Here is a 14,514-nt window from a genome sequence, read left to right on the forward strand (position 1 = left end):
CCACCCATGTTGTCACAATGGCAAGATTGCATTCTTTTTTATGGCTGAATAATGTTCTTCTATTATTATTATTATTATTATTATTATTATTATTATTTATTATATAATTACATTTTCTTTATTCATTCATTGATCAATGGAAACTTAGGTTGCCTCCATATCTTGGCAATGAACATGGAGATGCATATATCTTTTCAAAATTAGTGTTTTCATTTTCTTTGGATAACTATCCAGAAGTGGAATTCCTGGATATTTCATGTGGTATTTCTATTTTTAATTTTTTGAGGAAACTCTATAGTTTTCCAGAGCAGATATACCAATTTACATTTCCATCAAAAGTGCACAAGGCTTCCCTTTCCTCCACATCCTCACCAATACTTATTTCTTCTCTTTTTTTATGATAACCATTCGATAACAGATGTAAGGTGATAGTTCATTGTGGTCTTCATTGCATTTCCCTGATGATTAGTGATGTTGAACACCTTTTCATAGATCTGTTGGCCACCTGTATGTCTTCTCTGGAAAAACATCTATTCAGATCTTCTGTCCATTTTTTAATCAGATTGTTTGATTTTTTGTTTTTTGTTTTTGTTTTTATTTTTGTTTTGCTATTAAGTTGTATGAGTTCTTTATATGTTTTAGATAATAACCCCTTATATGAATTGCAAAAATTTTCTCTCATTCAGTAGGTTGCCTTTTCATTTTGTTGATGGTTTCTTTTGCTATGCAGAAGCCTTTTAATTTGATGTTAATCTCGCTTGTTCATTTTTGTTTTTGTTGCCTTTGTTTTTGGTGTCAAATCCAAAAAAAAAAAAAATTATCACCAAGATCAATGTTAAGGAGCATTAAGGAGCATAATCCATCTATGGTCATGGCACCCTGAACGTGCCCGATCTCGTCTGATCTTGGAAGCTAAGCAGGGTCGGGCCTGGTTAGTATTTGGATGGGAGACCACCTAGGAATACCAGGTGTTGTAGACTTTTAAAAAAACAAAAAAACAAAAAAACAGGAGCTTAATCCCAATGTCTTCTTCTAGAAGGTTTCAGGTCTTACATTCAAGTCTTTGGTCATTTTGAATTAATTTTTGTGTTTGGCATAAGATAGTGTTCCAGTTTCATTCTTTTGCATGTAGCTGTCTTGTTTTCTCAATGCCACTTATTGAAGAGACTGTCTTTTCCCTCGTTTTATATTCTTGGCTACTTTGTGGTAAATTAATTGATCATATATGTGTGGATTTGTTTCTGGATTCTCTATTCTGTTCCATTAATCTATGTGTTTGTTTTTATGATAATGCCATGCTTTTTGAATTACTATAGTTTCATAATATAGTTTGAAATCAGGGGGTGTAATGTCTCCAGCCTTCTTTTTTTCTCTTTAAGGTGGCTTTTTGGGGTCTTTGTTGGTTCCATAATAATTTTAGGACTGTTTGTTCTATTTCTGTGAAAAATGCCTCTCAGTCTTTTGACTTGCTCGGGTCCCTGTCTTGCCTCAGACACAGTTCTGAGACCATATCAGCAATGAGCCCCAGGTCAAGCTTCAGAGGCTTTCCTTAAACACATTTTTTTTCCTGGTGATCCATTTGTCTTTATTTGATATTTATGAACTCATAAACATGAAACATAATTCAGTCTAAATTCAATTTTTTTTCAGATTTAAGTAATTCTAAATTCTTTTTTAAAGAATGTCATTAAAATATAGCTAACATACAATATTGTATTAGTTTCAGGTGTACAATACAGTTATTTAACATTTATATACCTAAAGAAATGATCACCATAAGTCCAGCAACCATCTAATACCATACAATGCTATCATAATATTACTGACCTATTCCCTATGCTGTACATTAAATCCCCATGGCTCATTTATTTTATAACCGAAAATTTGAACCTCTTATTCCCCATCACCTTTCATTCAACTTTTTAAATTTTTAAAAATTTTTAAATTATAGTTGACATTCAGTGTTATATTAGTTTCAAGTGTACTGCATAGTGGTTAGACATAGTGGTTATAATTTACAAAGTGATCTCCCTGACTAGTCTAGTACCCACCTGGCACTATAAATAGTTATTACCATATTATTGACTATATTCCCCATGCTATACTTTACATTCCCATGACTTTTCATAACTACCAATCTGTACTTAATGCCTTCACCTTTTTCATCCCACCCTCTACTCCCCTCCCATCTGGCAACCATTAGCTCGTTCTGTGCATCTAGGAGTCTTTATTTGTTTATCTGTTTTGTTCCTTAGATTCCACATATAAATGAGATCATATGGTATTTGTCTTTTTGTGTCTGACTTATTCCACTTAGCATAATACCTTTCAGGTCTATCCATGTTGTTGCAAATGGTAAAATTTTCATTATTTTTTATGGCTGAGTAATATTCCATTGTATATATGTACCATCACTTCTTTATCCAATTGTCTATCAATAGACACTTAGGTTGCTTCCCTATCTTGGCTACTGTAAATAATGCTGCAATGAACAGGGGTGCATACATCTTTTTGAATTAGTGTTTTGGATTTCTTTGGATAAGAAATTAAACTTTCCTCCTCTCTCCTCCCCACTTCTCCCCAGCCCTCCTCTTTCATCAAATCATTAACAATAACTGTAAAACAGATAAGACCCAGAATCCCCAGCAGATCTCTGGGGTAGGAGCAGGGAGAAGATTTTAACGGCAACTCTATAAGATTTGCAGGGCTTGTCCTCTGTGGAATGGCCAGCAAACTTCATTAATTCTCATATCTCATGTTGACTCTGGTGGGCTTAAAACCTTATTCTCCAAATGTCAAACCACAATGCAATGAGCAACAGAAATCAAGTATTCAACAGGAACACCATGATGACTCATTCTCAGAAGAATTCTTTCTAAGCCTTTGCAACCCCATATCTGTTCCCTTTATTTATAAAAGAGTAAGGAAGGGGAAGCAAAAGGAGGAAGGGAGAATAAGGAAGAGGAAGTGAGGGGAGAAAGAGGTGAGGAGAAAGAAGAAGGGAGGAGAGGGGAAGTATGGGAAGGAAGCGGATGGGATCATACCATCAACCACTGCAATGTGTAAGACAGATGCTGGACCATGGGCATGCAGGTCCACTAAGTCTCAAATTTTAAGTGTGGTTCTTCAGTTCAGCTTAGAGAAATTCATATGGTTATAGCAAAAAATTCAATTAACAATAACTGACGGGACTCCCAGAATCATGACCACAAAAGACCATTTTGTGGTTTCTGTGGCTATTTTGGTTCACTCCCAGGACCAGAGTACATTTGACTCCCCGCATGATAATCTCTAGTACTTCATCCAATCTATTCTCAAATGCCTCAAGCAGTGGGATTTTCACAGCTTCCCTTGGGAAGTTATTCTGAGAGTCAAATGGCCAGAGTATTTTTTCTGATATTGAATATCCATCTTTCCTCTTCTTAACTCCATCCCTGTTATCCTGTGGAATAAGCTTCTGCCTTCTGCAATGTCTTTTTCTCTTAGAGTTTACTGATGCATTTCATAAGCATACTTACAATAGCACTTCAGTGTCTATGCACTTTGAGCCTCAGAGATCAAGAAATGACTAAGAAATGCAATGATAAATAAAGGCTCTGCCATCTGGCAGGTATAAACATAAATGAGATCTGATCCCAAAATCTCAATAAAAAAGGGATCATCATCAATCCAGCCTCCATGCAGAGTCCCATGACAATAGCAGAATTACTCTGCGGTGAGTGATGCTCTGCCAATGAGACTCTGTTCTCACTATGATTCATTTTTACAACCTAATGAGTTCTCCTTCCCCAAAAATGATTTTATGAAACACCAAATTTATCTTATCATATGTATCTTTAATTTCATTCACCCAACATATTATACTTTTTATATTTACTGTGCTATCATGCAAAAACAGGTGCCTAGTATATAAATTCTCATTGTACAAACTTTTGAGAGTTAAAAGATTGCTATTCCTTACTTTATAAAGAGGAGTGGAAGTGGCTGTGGTGCCTGGAAGGGGAGTCCCCATTACATCTGGCTGTGAAAATCAGTGAGAATTGCAGGTGAGTGAGAGGAGGACTGCTGGAGACCCAGGCTTCCTCTTAAAAGGCCAGCATACATACTCCCTCACTCACAGACTCATTTGCTCTGAGCTTCAGTGCTGGGGCAGCAGCTTGAAAGCATCAGGGACACACCAAAAGGAGCAGAATTGATTAGCTTCATGGTGAGAGCTGGAGGGGCAGGGGTTAGGGCAACTCTCTCTGGGGACAGAATCATTGGCAGGCACCATTGTTTCTTTGCTGAACTCCCCTCCTACCTAGCCAGCTAGGTGCACGTGGGTGCCAAATCTGTGCTCTCCTTTAACTTGGCTAACACCACTCACCCACCCTGGTGACTAGCTGAGAACTTACCCCACCCAACTCTTCCAACTGGCCCAAGCCTCTTGCAGCATCTCACCTACACAAGCAGCAGCTAACTTCAGTGTGCCATGTAACACTTGCTAAGTGTCCCAAGCTGCACACAAGTGGTGACCATCACGTGGCTGCAAGTCTGGCATAAGAAACAGTCAGTCTGAGCCTGGAATGTAGCTTCAAATAAGTGGCCACAAGTCCAACACAAGTGATAGCTGGCCTCAATGCACATCACAGTGCCCACCAAAGGGTTCCAAGCCTGACACAAGTTGCAGATGACCTTGCTTCACAGCATACCTCTCCCAGGCACCTCCAAGCCTAGCACAAGTGGCAACCAACAGATCACTTTGTAATTCCTATCAACAAGCCCGAAGAACAGCACAAGGTGGCTAACCTTGGCCTGCACCAAAGCATCTCCCAAGAGGTTCTAAAACAAACACACCTGGTGGCTGGCTTCAGATCACACCAAAGCATCACCCAACAACCTTCACAAATAACATACCTGAAGGACAGACTCGGCTCGCACCAGAGCCCCACTAAAGCAAGCTATTCAATGAGGTCAGCCCCCACACTACAGCTTACCCACTATCATCACAGATAGCCCTAACAGTCATTCAGCTGGAAGATCAACCCCACCTACTGATGTGCCAATGTCAATTGAGGCTGAACTACAACAATAGGGTACATACAACCTACACAGGGGACACCCCTGGAGCACCGAACTCAAGTGACTGGAGGACTATACTACTGGGTCCCACAGGATGCCTTCCACATAAGGTCACTCTGTTAAGGCCAGGGGACATAGCAGATCTACCTAATAAATAAAAGAAAGAAAAAAAACACAAGGAGGCAGCCAAAATGAAGATACAAATCTACTTGTCCCAAATGAGAGAACAGGAAACTCCAGAAAAAGAACTAAACAAAATGGAGATAATCTACCAGATGAAGAGTTCAAAACACTGTGAGGTGGATCTAGATGGCGTAGAATGTAGAGGCGGTGCACACCTCTGCTAGAAACCACACCAAAATTATAATAAAACTACAGAGCAACCAGTACACAAAGTCATTAGAGATATGGCTGAACAGAAGCTCTACAACTAGGTAATCTCAAATAACAGGTCACCTCAAAATTATAGGAGGGGCAGAGAAGCAAAACTGCTCAATCTCACAACCTTGTGTGGCAATCAAGAATCAGGAGGGCTATCTTGGCTGCAGATATATAAGGAGCAAAGGGTACTGGATGCACACTGGGCTCCCCAACCCAGAGTTCCAGTACCAGGAAGAGAAGTTGCTAAACTTCTGGCTGTGAAAACCAGCAGAGATTGCAGCTGAGTGAGACGGAGGACTGTGGGAAGCAGAGATCTTCCTCTTAAAGGGCTCATGCCCGGCCTTACTCACTGAAGGACTTGATCCCTCTGAGCTCCAGCACCAGAGCAGCAACTCAAAGGGAACCAGGGACATACGAGGAGGCACTGAGCTGTCAGGCTTCAGGGTAAGGGCTGAAGGGGAACTGGCTCCTGAATAGAGGTGCAGGCAGAAGCCACTGTTCCTTTGTTGAGCTCTCCCTCCGTCACAACCTGCAGAACAGGTGCTACCATATCTGGGTCACCATCAACCTAAATTACACAGGTTGCTCCTCCTAGGGGATTCCCTGAGACTCCACTTCTCCCAACTTGTGAGGCAACCCAAGCTACTTCCAGTGATCTATCTCATACAAATGAGCTGTCTTGGCTCCTGCTGCAAACTTTCATAAAATCTTTCAAAGTCTCACAAAACTCAAAGAATTAGCATCTGGCCTCGGCATGCCCTATACCTCATGCTGAGCAGCCTCAAGCCCCACAGCAGTGGCAGCCAGCCTTGGTTTCTGACTTGGCCCCTTGAGGCACCTATAAGCCCAGCATGGGTGGCAGCCATATGTGGATTTCCTGGTGACTCTTACCAGGTAGCCCCGGAGGTACCCAGACTGCGGCTAAACCTGGCCTGCAGCTGGACCCCTCTCAGGTCTGTGCCAAGGGCCCCACAGCACATCTGCTACATAAAGCCACTCTGCTAAGACCAGGAGACTTAGAAGGCCTATCTAATACATAGAAACAGGCACAGGGAGGCAGCCAAAATGGGGAGATAAAGAAGCATGTCCCACATGAAAGAACAGAACAAAGCTCCAGAAAAAGAACTCACGATAATGGAGACAAGCTATCTACCAGATGCAGAGTTCAAAACACTGGTTATAAGGGTGCTCAAAGAACTTAAGGGGAAGAGTATGAACTCAGTGAGAACTTTAACAAAGAGATAAAAAAAAAAACAACTAAAAACAGAGATAGAAAACATAATAGGGAGCCAGTTAGAAATGAGGAATACAGCATCTGAGATGGAGTATATTAGAAGGAATTAACAGAGTGGACGAAGAAGAGGATCAAACCACTAATATAGAGGATGGGGTAGCTAAGGTCACCCAATCAGAATAGCAAGAAAAAAGAAGCCAAGGATATAATAATAACTTAAGGAGATTTGAGGGGAAAATTAAGTGTAAAAACATCCACATAATAGGGGTACCTGAAGGAGGACAGGGAGAAAAAGAAGTGGAAAAGATATCTGAAGAAATAATGATGAAAAATTTCCCTAACCTGGTGAAGGAAATAGACATAAAACCCCAGGAAGCTCAGAGAGTCTCAAGAAAGAGGAACCCAAAGAGGCTCACACCAAGACACATCAGCATTAAAATGCCAAGGTTAAATACAAAGAGAGAATTTTAAAAGCAGCAAGAGAAAAGCAGTTAATTACCTACAAGTGAGCACCCATAAGACTGGCAGCTGATTTCTCAAAAGAAGTGATGCAGGACAGGGCCTGACACAAAATATTTGATGTGCTGAAACTCCAGGATCTCCAACCAAGAATATTTTATCCAGCAAAGCTATCATTTAGAGTTGAAGGACAAAGAGCTTCCCAGACAAAAACAAGCTAAAGGAATTCATCACCACCAAACTAGTATTACAGAAAATGTTGGAGGGACTTCTTTAAGAAGAAAAACCATGTATCAAATCACGAATAAAAACTGGAATTAACTACATATCTATCAACAACTACCTAAAATAGAAGAGAATTAAGTGCTCCAACCAAAGGATAGGGTGGCTGAATGGATAAGAAAAAAACCACTACATATGCTGCCTACAAGAGATTAAAGACTCACACAGACTAAAAGGAAGGGGAATGGAAAAAGATACTGCCTTGAAGGACCTAGAGGGTATTGCACTGAATAAAATTAGCCAGATAGAGAAAGATAAATACTATGTGATTTCAGGTACATGCAGAATCTAAAGAACAAAATAAACAATAATAATAAAAAAACTGAAACAAATTCATAGATACAGAGAATATTTTGAGAGCTATTAGGCAGGTGTGGGGTTGGGGAGATGGTAAAAAAAAAGGCAAAAAGATTAAGAAATACAAATGGATAGTTACAATATAGTCATGGAAATATAAAGTTACCATAAGGAAAATAGTCAACAATGTTGTAATAAATATGTAAGGGGGAAGTAGGTACTAGATTGAGTGGGGTTATCATTTGAGCTCTAATCACTCTGCTCTACAAATGAAACTAATATATTATTGTATGCCAACAATAATTGAAAAAAACTCAATGAATTGTACAATGTAAATGTGAGCATAATTGTCTATTATATTTCAATAAAGCTTGGGGGAAAATATTAGTAAACAAAATTCAGTAATATATTAAAAAGATCATTCACTATGATCAAGAGAAATTTATTCCTGGAATGCAAGGTTAGTTCGATATAACAAATCAATTAACATGATACACCATTTAAAAAAAAAAGAAAAATAAAAATTATACAATCATATCAATAAATGCAAAAAAAGCATTGGACAGAATCCAACATCTATTCATGATAAAAACTCTCAGGAAAGTGGAGATAGAGGGAATGTACCTCAACATAATAAAGGCCAAATATGACAAAACCACAGCTATCATACTCAATGGTCAAAAGCTGAAAGCTTTTTCTTTAAGATCAGGGAAAAGACAAGGATGTGCTCTTTTAATTCTACTCAATGTAATATTGGAAGTCTTATCACAGGAATCAGACAAGAAAAAGAAATAAAAGTCATCTGAATTGGAAATTAAAAAGCGAAACTACCATTATTTGCGAACAATGTGATACTATATATTGAGAATCTACCAAAAAACTATTAGAACTGATCAATGAATTCAGTAAAGTAGCAGGATACAAAATTAACAATTAGAAATAGGTTGAAAGACAGTGATATCAGAAGCATGGCAGAGTGAGAGATGTCCCCAGATCTCTCCCCTTGAAATAAAATTAAGATGATCAATTAAAACTAAAAAAACAAAAACAAAAACAAAAAACACAACAACTCACAACCCGCACACAAGCACATCTTAGGCAAGGATCAGTGATATCAAAGACAGAAATATAAAAATAAATCAGAAGGAAGAAGAAATCGAAAAATGAAAAATCATGAAAGAGAAATAAAAGAACTAGCTGACACCATCAGAGGAAGAAACATAAGAATAATGAGCATTCTCAAAGGGGAAGAAAAAGAGCAGGGACTAGAAAGCATTTTCAGACAAATAGTTGATGAGAATTTCCCAAATCTAAGGAATGAGCTGGTGCTTGGAATTCAAGAAGTCAACATAACACCCAATTATCTCAACCTAAAAAGGCCTTCTCCGAGACACATTATATTAAAGTTATAAAAATCAACGACAAAAATAGAATTCTCAGGGCAGCCAGGGAGAAGAAAACGATAACATATAAAGGAAAACCCATTAGATTATCATCGGACTTCTCAGCGCAGACCTTACAAGCCAGAAAGAAATGAAATCAAATATTTAAACTATTAAGTGAAAGGAACTACCAGCCTAGAATAATGTATCCAGCTAAGCTCCCCTTTAGATATGAAGGAGAAATTAAGACCCTTCCAGACATACAAAAATTGAGGGAATTCTCCACTACAAGGCCTGCACTACAGGGAATACTGAAAGGGATCAGCTCACCTAAAACAAAATAACAATGAAAAGGAAATACATAATTAGGACTAAAGTGACTATCAGGCAAATAGAAGCAGAGGAGTGCAATCCTCACTAAGAATAGGGCATTATAAGCTTAAATAAAAAGAAGAGAATTGCTATAGCAATATGGTAATGCACGTTCACCATATATAGGGACAAACTGAGATAACAATAAGTGAAAAGGGGAGGATTCAAAGATATAAATTTGCAAAAAGGAGTGGAGATAAGGCATGCGCAGAATAAAATGGACGACTGTATATATACAGGTATCCTTTTCAGATTTGTAATGGTAACCACACACCAAAGATTCAGAATGGAAGTATATAACATAAAACAAGAAGAACTAGAGGCAAACCCCACAAAGCCAACCAAAATAAAGAAAACAAAAACACAAGGACAAGGAAGCAATGGAAACACTAAGCTTCCAGAAAGCAAGAGATAAAATGGCTATAAGAAGACCTCATATTTCAATAATCACCCTAAATGTAAGTGGACTAGACTCAGCAATAAAAAGGCACAGAGTTGCAGAATGGATCAAAAAACAAAACCCAATCATATGCTGTCTCTAGAAGACACATCTCAGTTCCAAAGACAAATATAGACTCAATGTGAAAGGGTGGAAAATGATATTTCAAGCAAATGGCATTCAGAGAAAAGCGGGAGTAGCGGTACCAATATCAGACAAAATAGACTTTAAAATAAAAAAGGTAAAGAAAGATACTGAGGAACACTACATAATGATAAAGGGAATCATGCACCAAGAAGACATAACACATTAATATCTCCAATCAGGGAGCCCCAAAATATGTAAAGCAATTACTGACAGAACTAAAGGGAGAAACAGACCAAAACACTATCGTAGTAGGGGACCGAAATACCCTACTGTCAGATATGGACAGATCATCCAAACAGAAAATCAATAAGGAAATAACATCCTTAAATGACACATTAGACCAAATGGACATAACTGACATTCACAGAGCCTTCCATCTCAAAGCAGCTGCTTATACATTCTTCTCTAGGGCACATGGAACATTCTCAAGAATCGACCACAAACTGGGACACAGAACTAGCCTCAACAAATATAAGAGGGTTGAAATCATAGCAACCATATTCTCGGATCATAATGCTTTGAAACTAGAGATCAACTGCAGAAAGAAATCGGGAAGAACCACAAATACATGGAGTTTAAACAACATGCTACTGAAGAATGACTGGGTCATGGAAGAAATAAAGAGAGATCAAGAGATACATAGAACAAATGATAATGATAGTATAACATATCAAAACTTTTGGGAGATGGGAAAAGCAGACATAAGAGTTCATATTATTACAAGCTTACCTCAAAAAACAAGAACGAGCCCAAATAAACAACCTAATGCTTCATCTTAAAAAACTAGAAAAGGAAGAACAAATGAAGCCTAAACTCAGCAGAAGGAAAGAAATAATCAAAATTAGAGCAGAATTTAATGACTTTGAAAGCAAAGGAAGTAAAAGCAAAAATAAATGAATGAGACTACATCAAAAACTAAAAAGCTTTTGTACAGCAAAAGAAATCATCAACAAGGTAAAGAGACAACCATCCGAATTAGAGAAGCTATTCACCAACGATACATCTGGTAATGGGTTAATATCCAAATTTATGAAGAATTCATACAACTCAACACTAAAAAAGCAAACAATCCAATTTAAAAATGGACAGAAGACCTGAACAGACACTTCTCCCAAGAAGACATACAAATGTCTAACAAACATATGAAAAGATACTCAACATCACTAGCTATTAGGGAAATGCAAATCAAAACCACAATAAGATACCATCTCACAGCTGTTAGAATAGCTGTAATCAACAGGGCAAGCAATAACAAATGACGGAGAAGATGCAGAGAAAATGGAGCCCTCATACACTGCTGATAGGACTGCAAATTGGTACAACCACTATGGAAAACAGTATGGAGGTTCCTCAAAAAACTAAGAATTCATCTACCATATGATCCAGCAATCCCTCTACTGGGTATTTACCCCAAAGACTTGAAAACCCATATCCAAAAAGATATTTGCACACTGATGTTCATAGGAGCATTATTCACAGTGGCCAGGATATGGAAACAACTGAAATGTCCTATGATAGATGATTGGCTAAAGCAGCTGTGGTACATATATACAATGGCATATTACTCAGCCATAAGAAGAGATGAAATATCCCATTTGTGACAACATGGATGGACCTCGAGATAATCATGCTAAGCGAAATAAGCTAGTCTGAAAAAGTAGAAAATCACATGATATCACTTATATGTGAGATATAAACTTAAAAGCAACAAATGAACAGGATAAACAAACAGAGACTCATGTACATGGACAATGGACTAGTGGTTACCAGATGGTAGGGGTATGGGGGAGGTAGACGGGATACAGGTGGTCAAATATGTGGTGACAGAAAGAAATCTAACTTCATGAATAAGGAAAAGAAAAGAATAAACAAAAGTTTTTGCACAGTGAAGAAATCAGAAATGAAAAGACAACATATTGAATACAAGATGATATTTGCTGATGATACATCAGATAAAGGTTTAATATCCAAAATACATAAATGAAATGCACAACTTAACACCAAAAAAAAATCAATTAAAAAATGGTCGAAGGATTTGAATAGACATTTCTCCAAAGAGGACATACAGATGAACAATAGACATATAAAAAGATGTTCAATATCACTAATCATTAGGGAAATGCAAATCAAAACCACAATGTAATCTCACCTCATGCCTGTCAGAATGGCTATCAATAAATCAACAAATGACAAGTGTCAGTGAAGATGGGGAGAAGAGGAAACTCTTGTGCACTGTTGGTGGGATTGTAAATTTGGTGCAACCACTATGGAAAACAGTATGGAGATTCCTAAAACATTTTAATTTGAAGTACCATGAGATTAAAAGACACACACAAATTAAAAGGAAGGGGATTGAAAAAGATATTGCCTTGATGAACCTAGAGGGCATTGAGCTGAATGAAATAAGTCAGATAAAGACAAGTATCACATGATTTCATGTACAAATGGAATCTAACGAACAAAATCAATAACAACAATAAAAACAGAAATAAACTCATAGATACAGAGAATATTTTGAGGATTACTAGATGGGAGGGAGTTGGGGGGATAGCAAAAAAAGGCAAAGGGCTTAAGAAGTACAAATGATTACAAAAGACATGGAGATATAAAGTCTAGTATAAAGAAAATAGTTAACAAAGTAATAAATATGTAAGGGGGAAGAGGGGTAATAGATTTAGTGGGGTGATCACTTTGTGAGTTATACAGATCTCTAATCACTATGTTGTACAACTGAAACTAATATATTATTGCATACCACCAATAAATGAAAAAGAAAATTTTATTGAATTGTAGAATGTAAATATGAGCAACTAATTGTCTATTATATTTCAATAAAACTGGAAAAAATCAAATTAATTTAAAAAACATGAATGAAATCAGGTCATTCTTCTGTTTAGAAAATTTCAGGGACTTACTGTGCATTCAAATGAAATTTAGTCTTCTTATTGGGGCACACACAGTTATGCAAGATCTGGCCCTGCCTACCTCTGCAACTTCACCTCCTTTCACTCTCTCCATGACTCACCAGATTACAGTTCCATTAAACTGTTTTCTTCTTCTATATTTTATGAAAGACCCCCAGAGAGCCTGATTGCCCTACTTCCACTCTGTGAGGACACAGCAAGAAGTTGCCAGTCAACAACCTGGAAGAGGGCCTTCACCAGAAATCAACTATGCTAACACACTGATCTTGGGTTTCTAGCCTCTAGAATGGTAAGAGCAAGTCTGCTCTAGGTGTTATCTTCCTCTTCAGCAAGATTGTGAAGTAAATGGTTTTTGCCCCTGTGGTGTAATAAAAAATTTGTGTGCTGGACAACCTCCATTACTTCTCCATTTGAGAGGAAGTAAAAACTTTGCCTCTCTAATATTTGGTGATATATACTTCCCAAAAGAAGTTGAAAATAGAAAATGTAGACACTTTTAAACCACAAAACTCTTGGCAAATTCCACACACATCTATCATCCCTGAAAATTGAATGTGATCCCTGTCCCTCTCCACACTGAGAATTGTCACAGCTCCAGGGAAATGATTTTCCCCTGAACTCAACAGATGATGAGAAGCTCTAGAGAAGAAAAACAGAAAAGAACAAAAAGGAAAACCTAAACACTGATCTATATTAAGCTGACTCAACTAAGTAGAAGGTTAGATTCAACTGCTACACTTCACTATGCAGCGTGATACTTCCATTTTACTGCTAGAGTAAATTCAGACCAGAAAGTGACAGGATATTGGCATTTCAATCAAGGAAGTTTCATGTAGGCACACATGCGCACACATGCAAGCATATACTCTCACATACACATTCTCTACCCAGACCACTGAGCTCTGTGTGTTGAAAGCATTATGAAAGAAAGCCTAGAGGATATCCAGAGATTGCTGACAAGATTCAAAGAGATGAAATTTTACAAATCCTTATAAAAGAACTGGGAGCCTTTGCCAGTGGGAATTTGAAATATGTCCCTCTACTCCTCTGGCTATACAGATAAATATTATAAACAACTTGCAGAGAATATACATCCCACAGAACACATTTCCCCCAAGTTAAGTTCTCACTACCCACTCTTATTTAAAAACTAGGAATTAGTGACATTACTGGGGTAACACAGACATGCTTGATTCCTTCAATCATTTGACAAATTATAAAACGGGGCTATGTTACTTCAGCTACTGAAATAAAAAGGCAGACCAACATTATCAAACAAACACATGCAGTGCATGGGATATAAGAAATGGGGTGATATTTCAAATTCTTGAGAAATGACAAATTTTATGTTGAGCCACATCCACTGAAGGGCATTATATATTTCTTCAGGTGCAGACATTGCATGAGAGTAAACTGTTCTGAACATATTTGTAAAGTGTTTATATTTCATCAGCTTTCTTGCCAATAGGAAAATAAAAATGGTTCTTTGCAGATGTGCCAGATAAGTTTTATAAGGAAAGCCACAGCTTGTTTCTT

The 14,514-nt window shown here is 37.7% G+C and overlaps 1 pseudogene; it reads left to right on the top strand.

Annotated features, from left to right (window-relative positions):
* The first annotated feature begins 861 nt into the window (after window positions 1-861).
* On the top strand, window positions 862-980 carry LOC111730168 (annotated as a pseudogene).
* The last annotated feature ends 13,534 nt before the right edge of the window (window positions 981-14,514 follow it).

Source organism: Pteropus vampyrus, unplaced genomic scaffold (assembly GCF_000151845.1).
Source record: "Pteropus vampyrus isolate Shadow unplaced genomic scaffold, Pvam_2.0 Scaffold302, whole genome shotgun sequence".
NCBI classification, from domain to species: domain Eukaryota; kingdom Metazoa; phylum Chordata; class Mammalia; order Chiroptera; family Pteropodidae; genus Pteropus; species Pteropus vampyrus.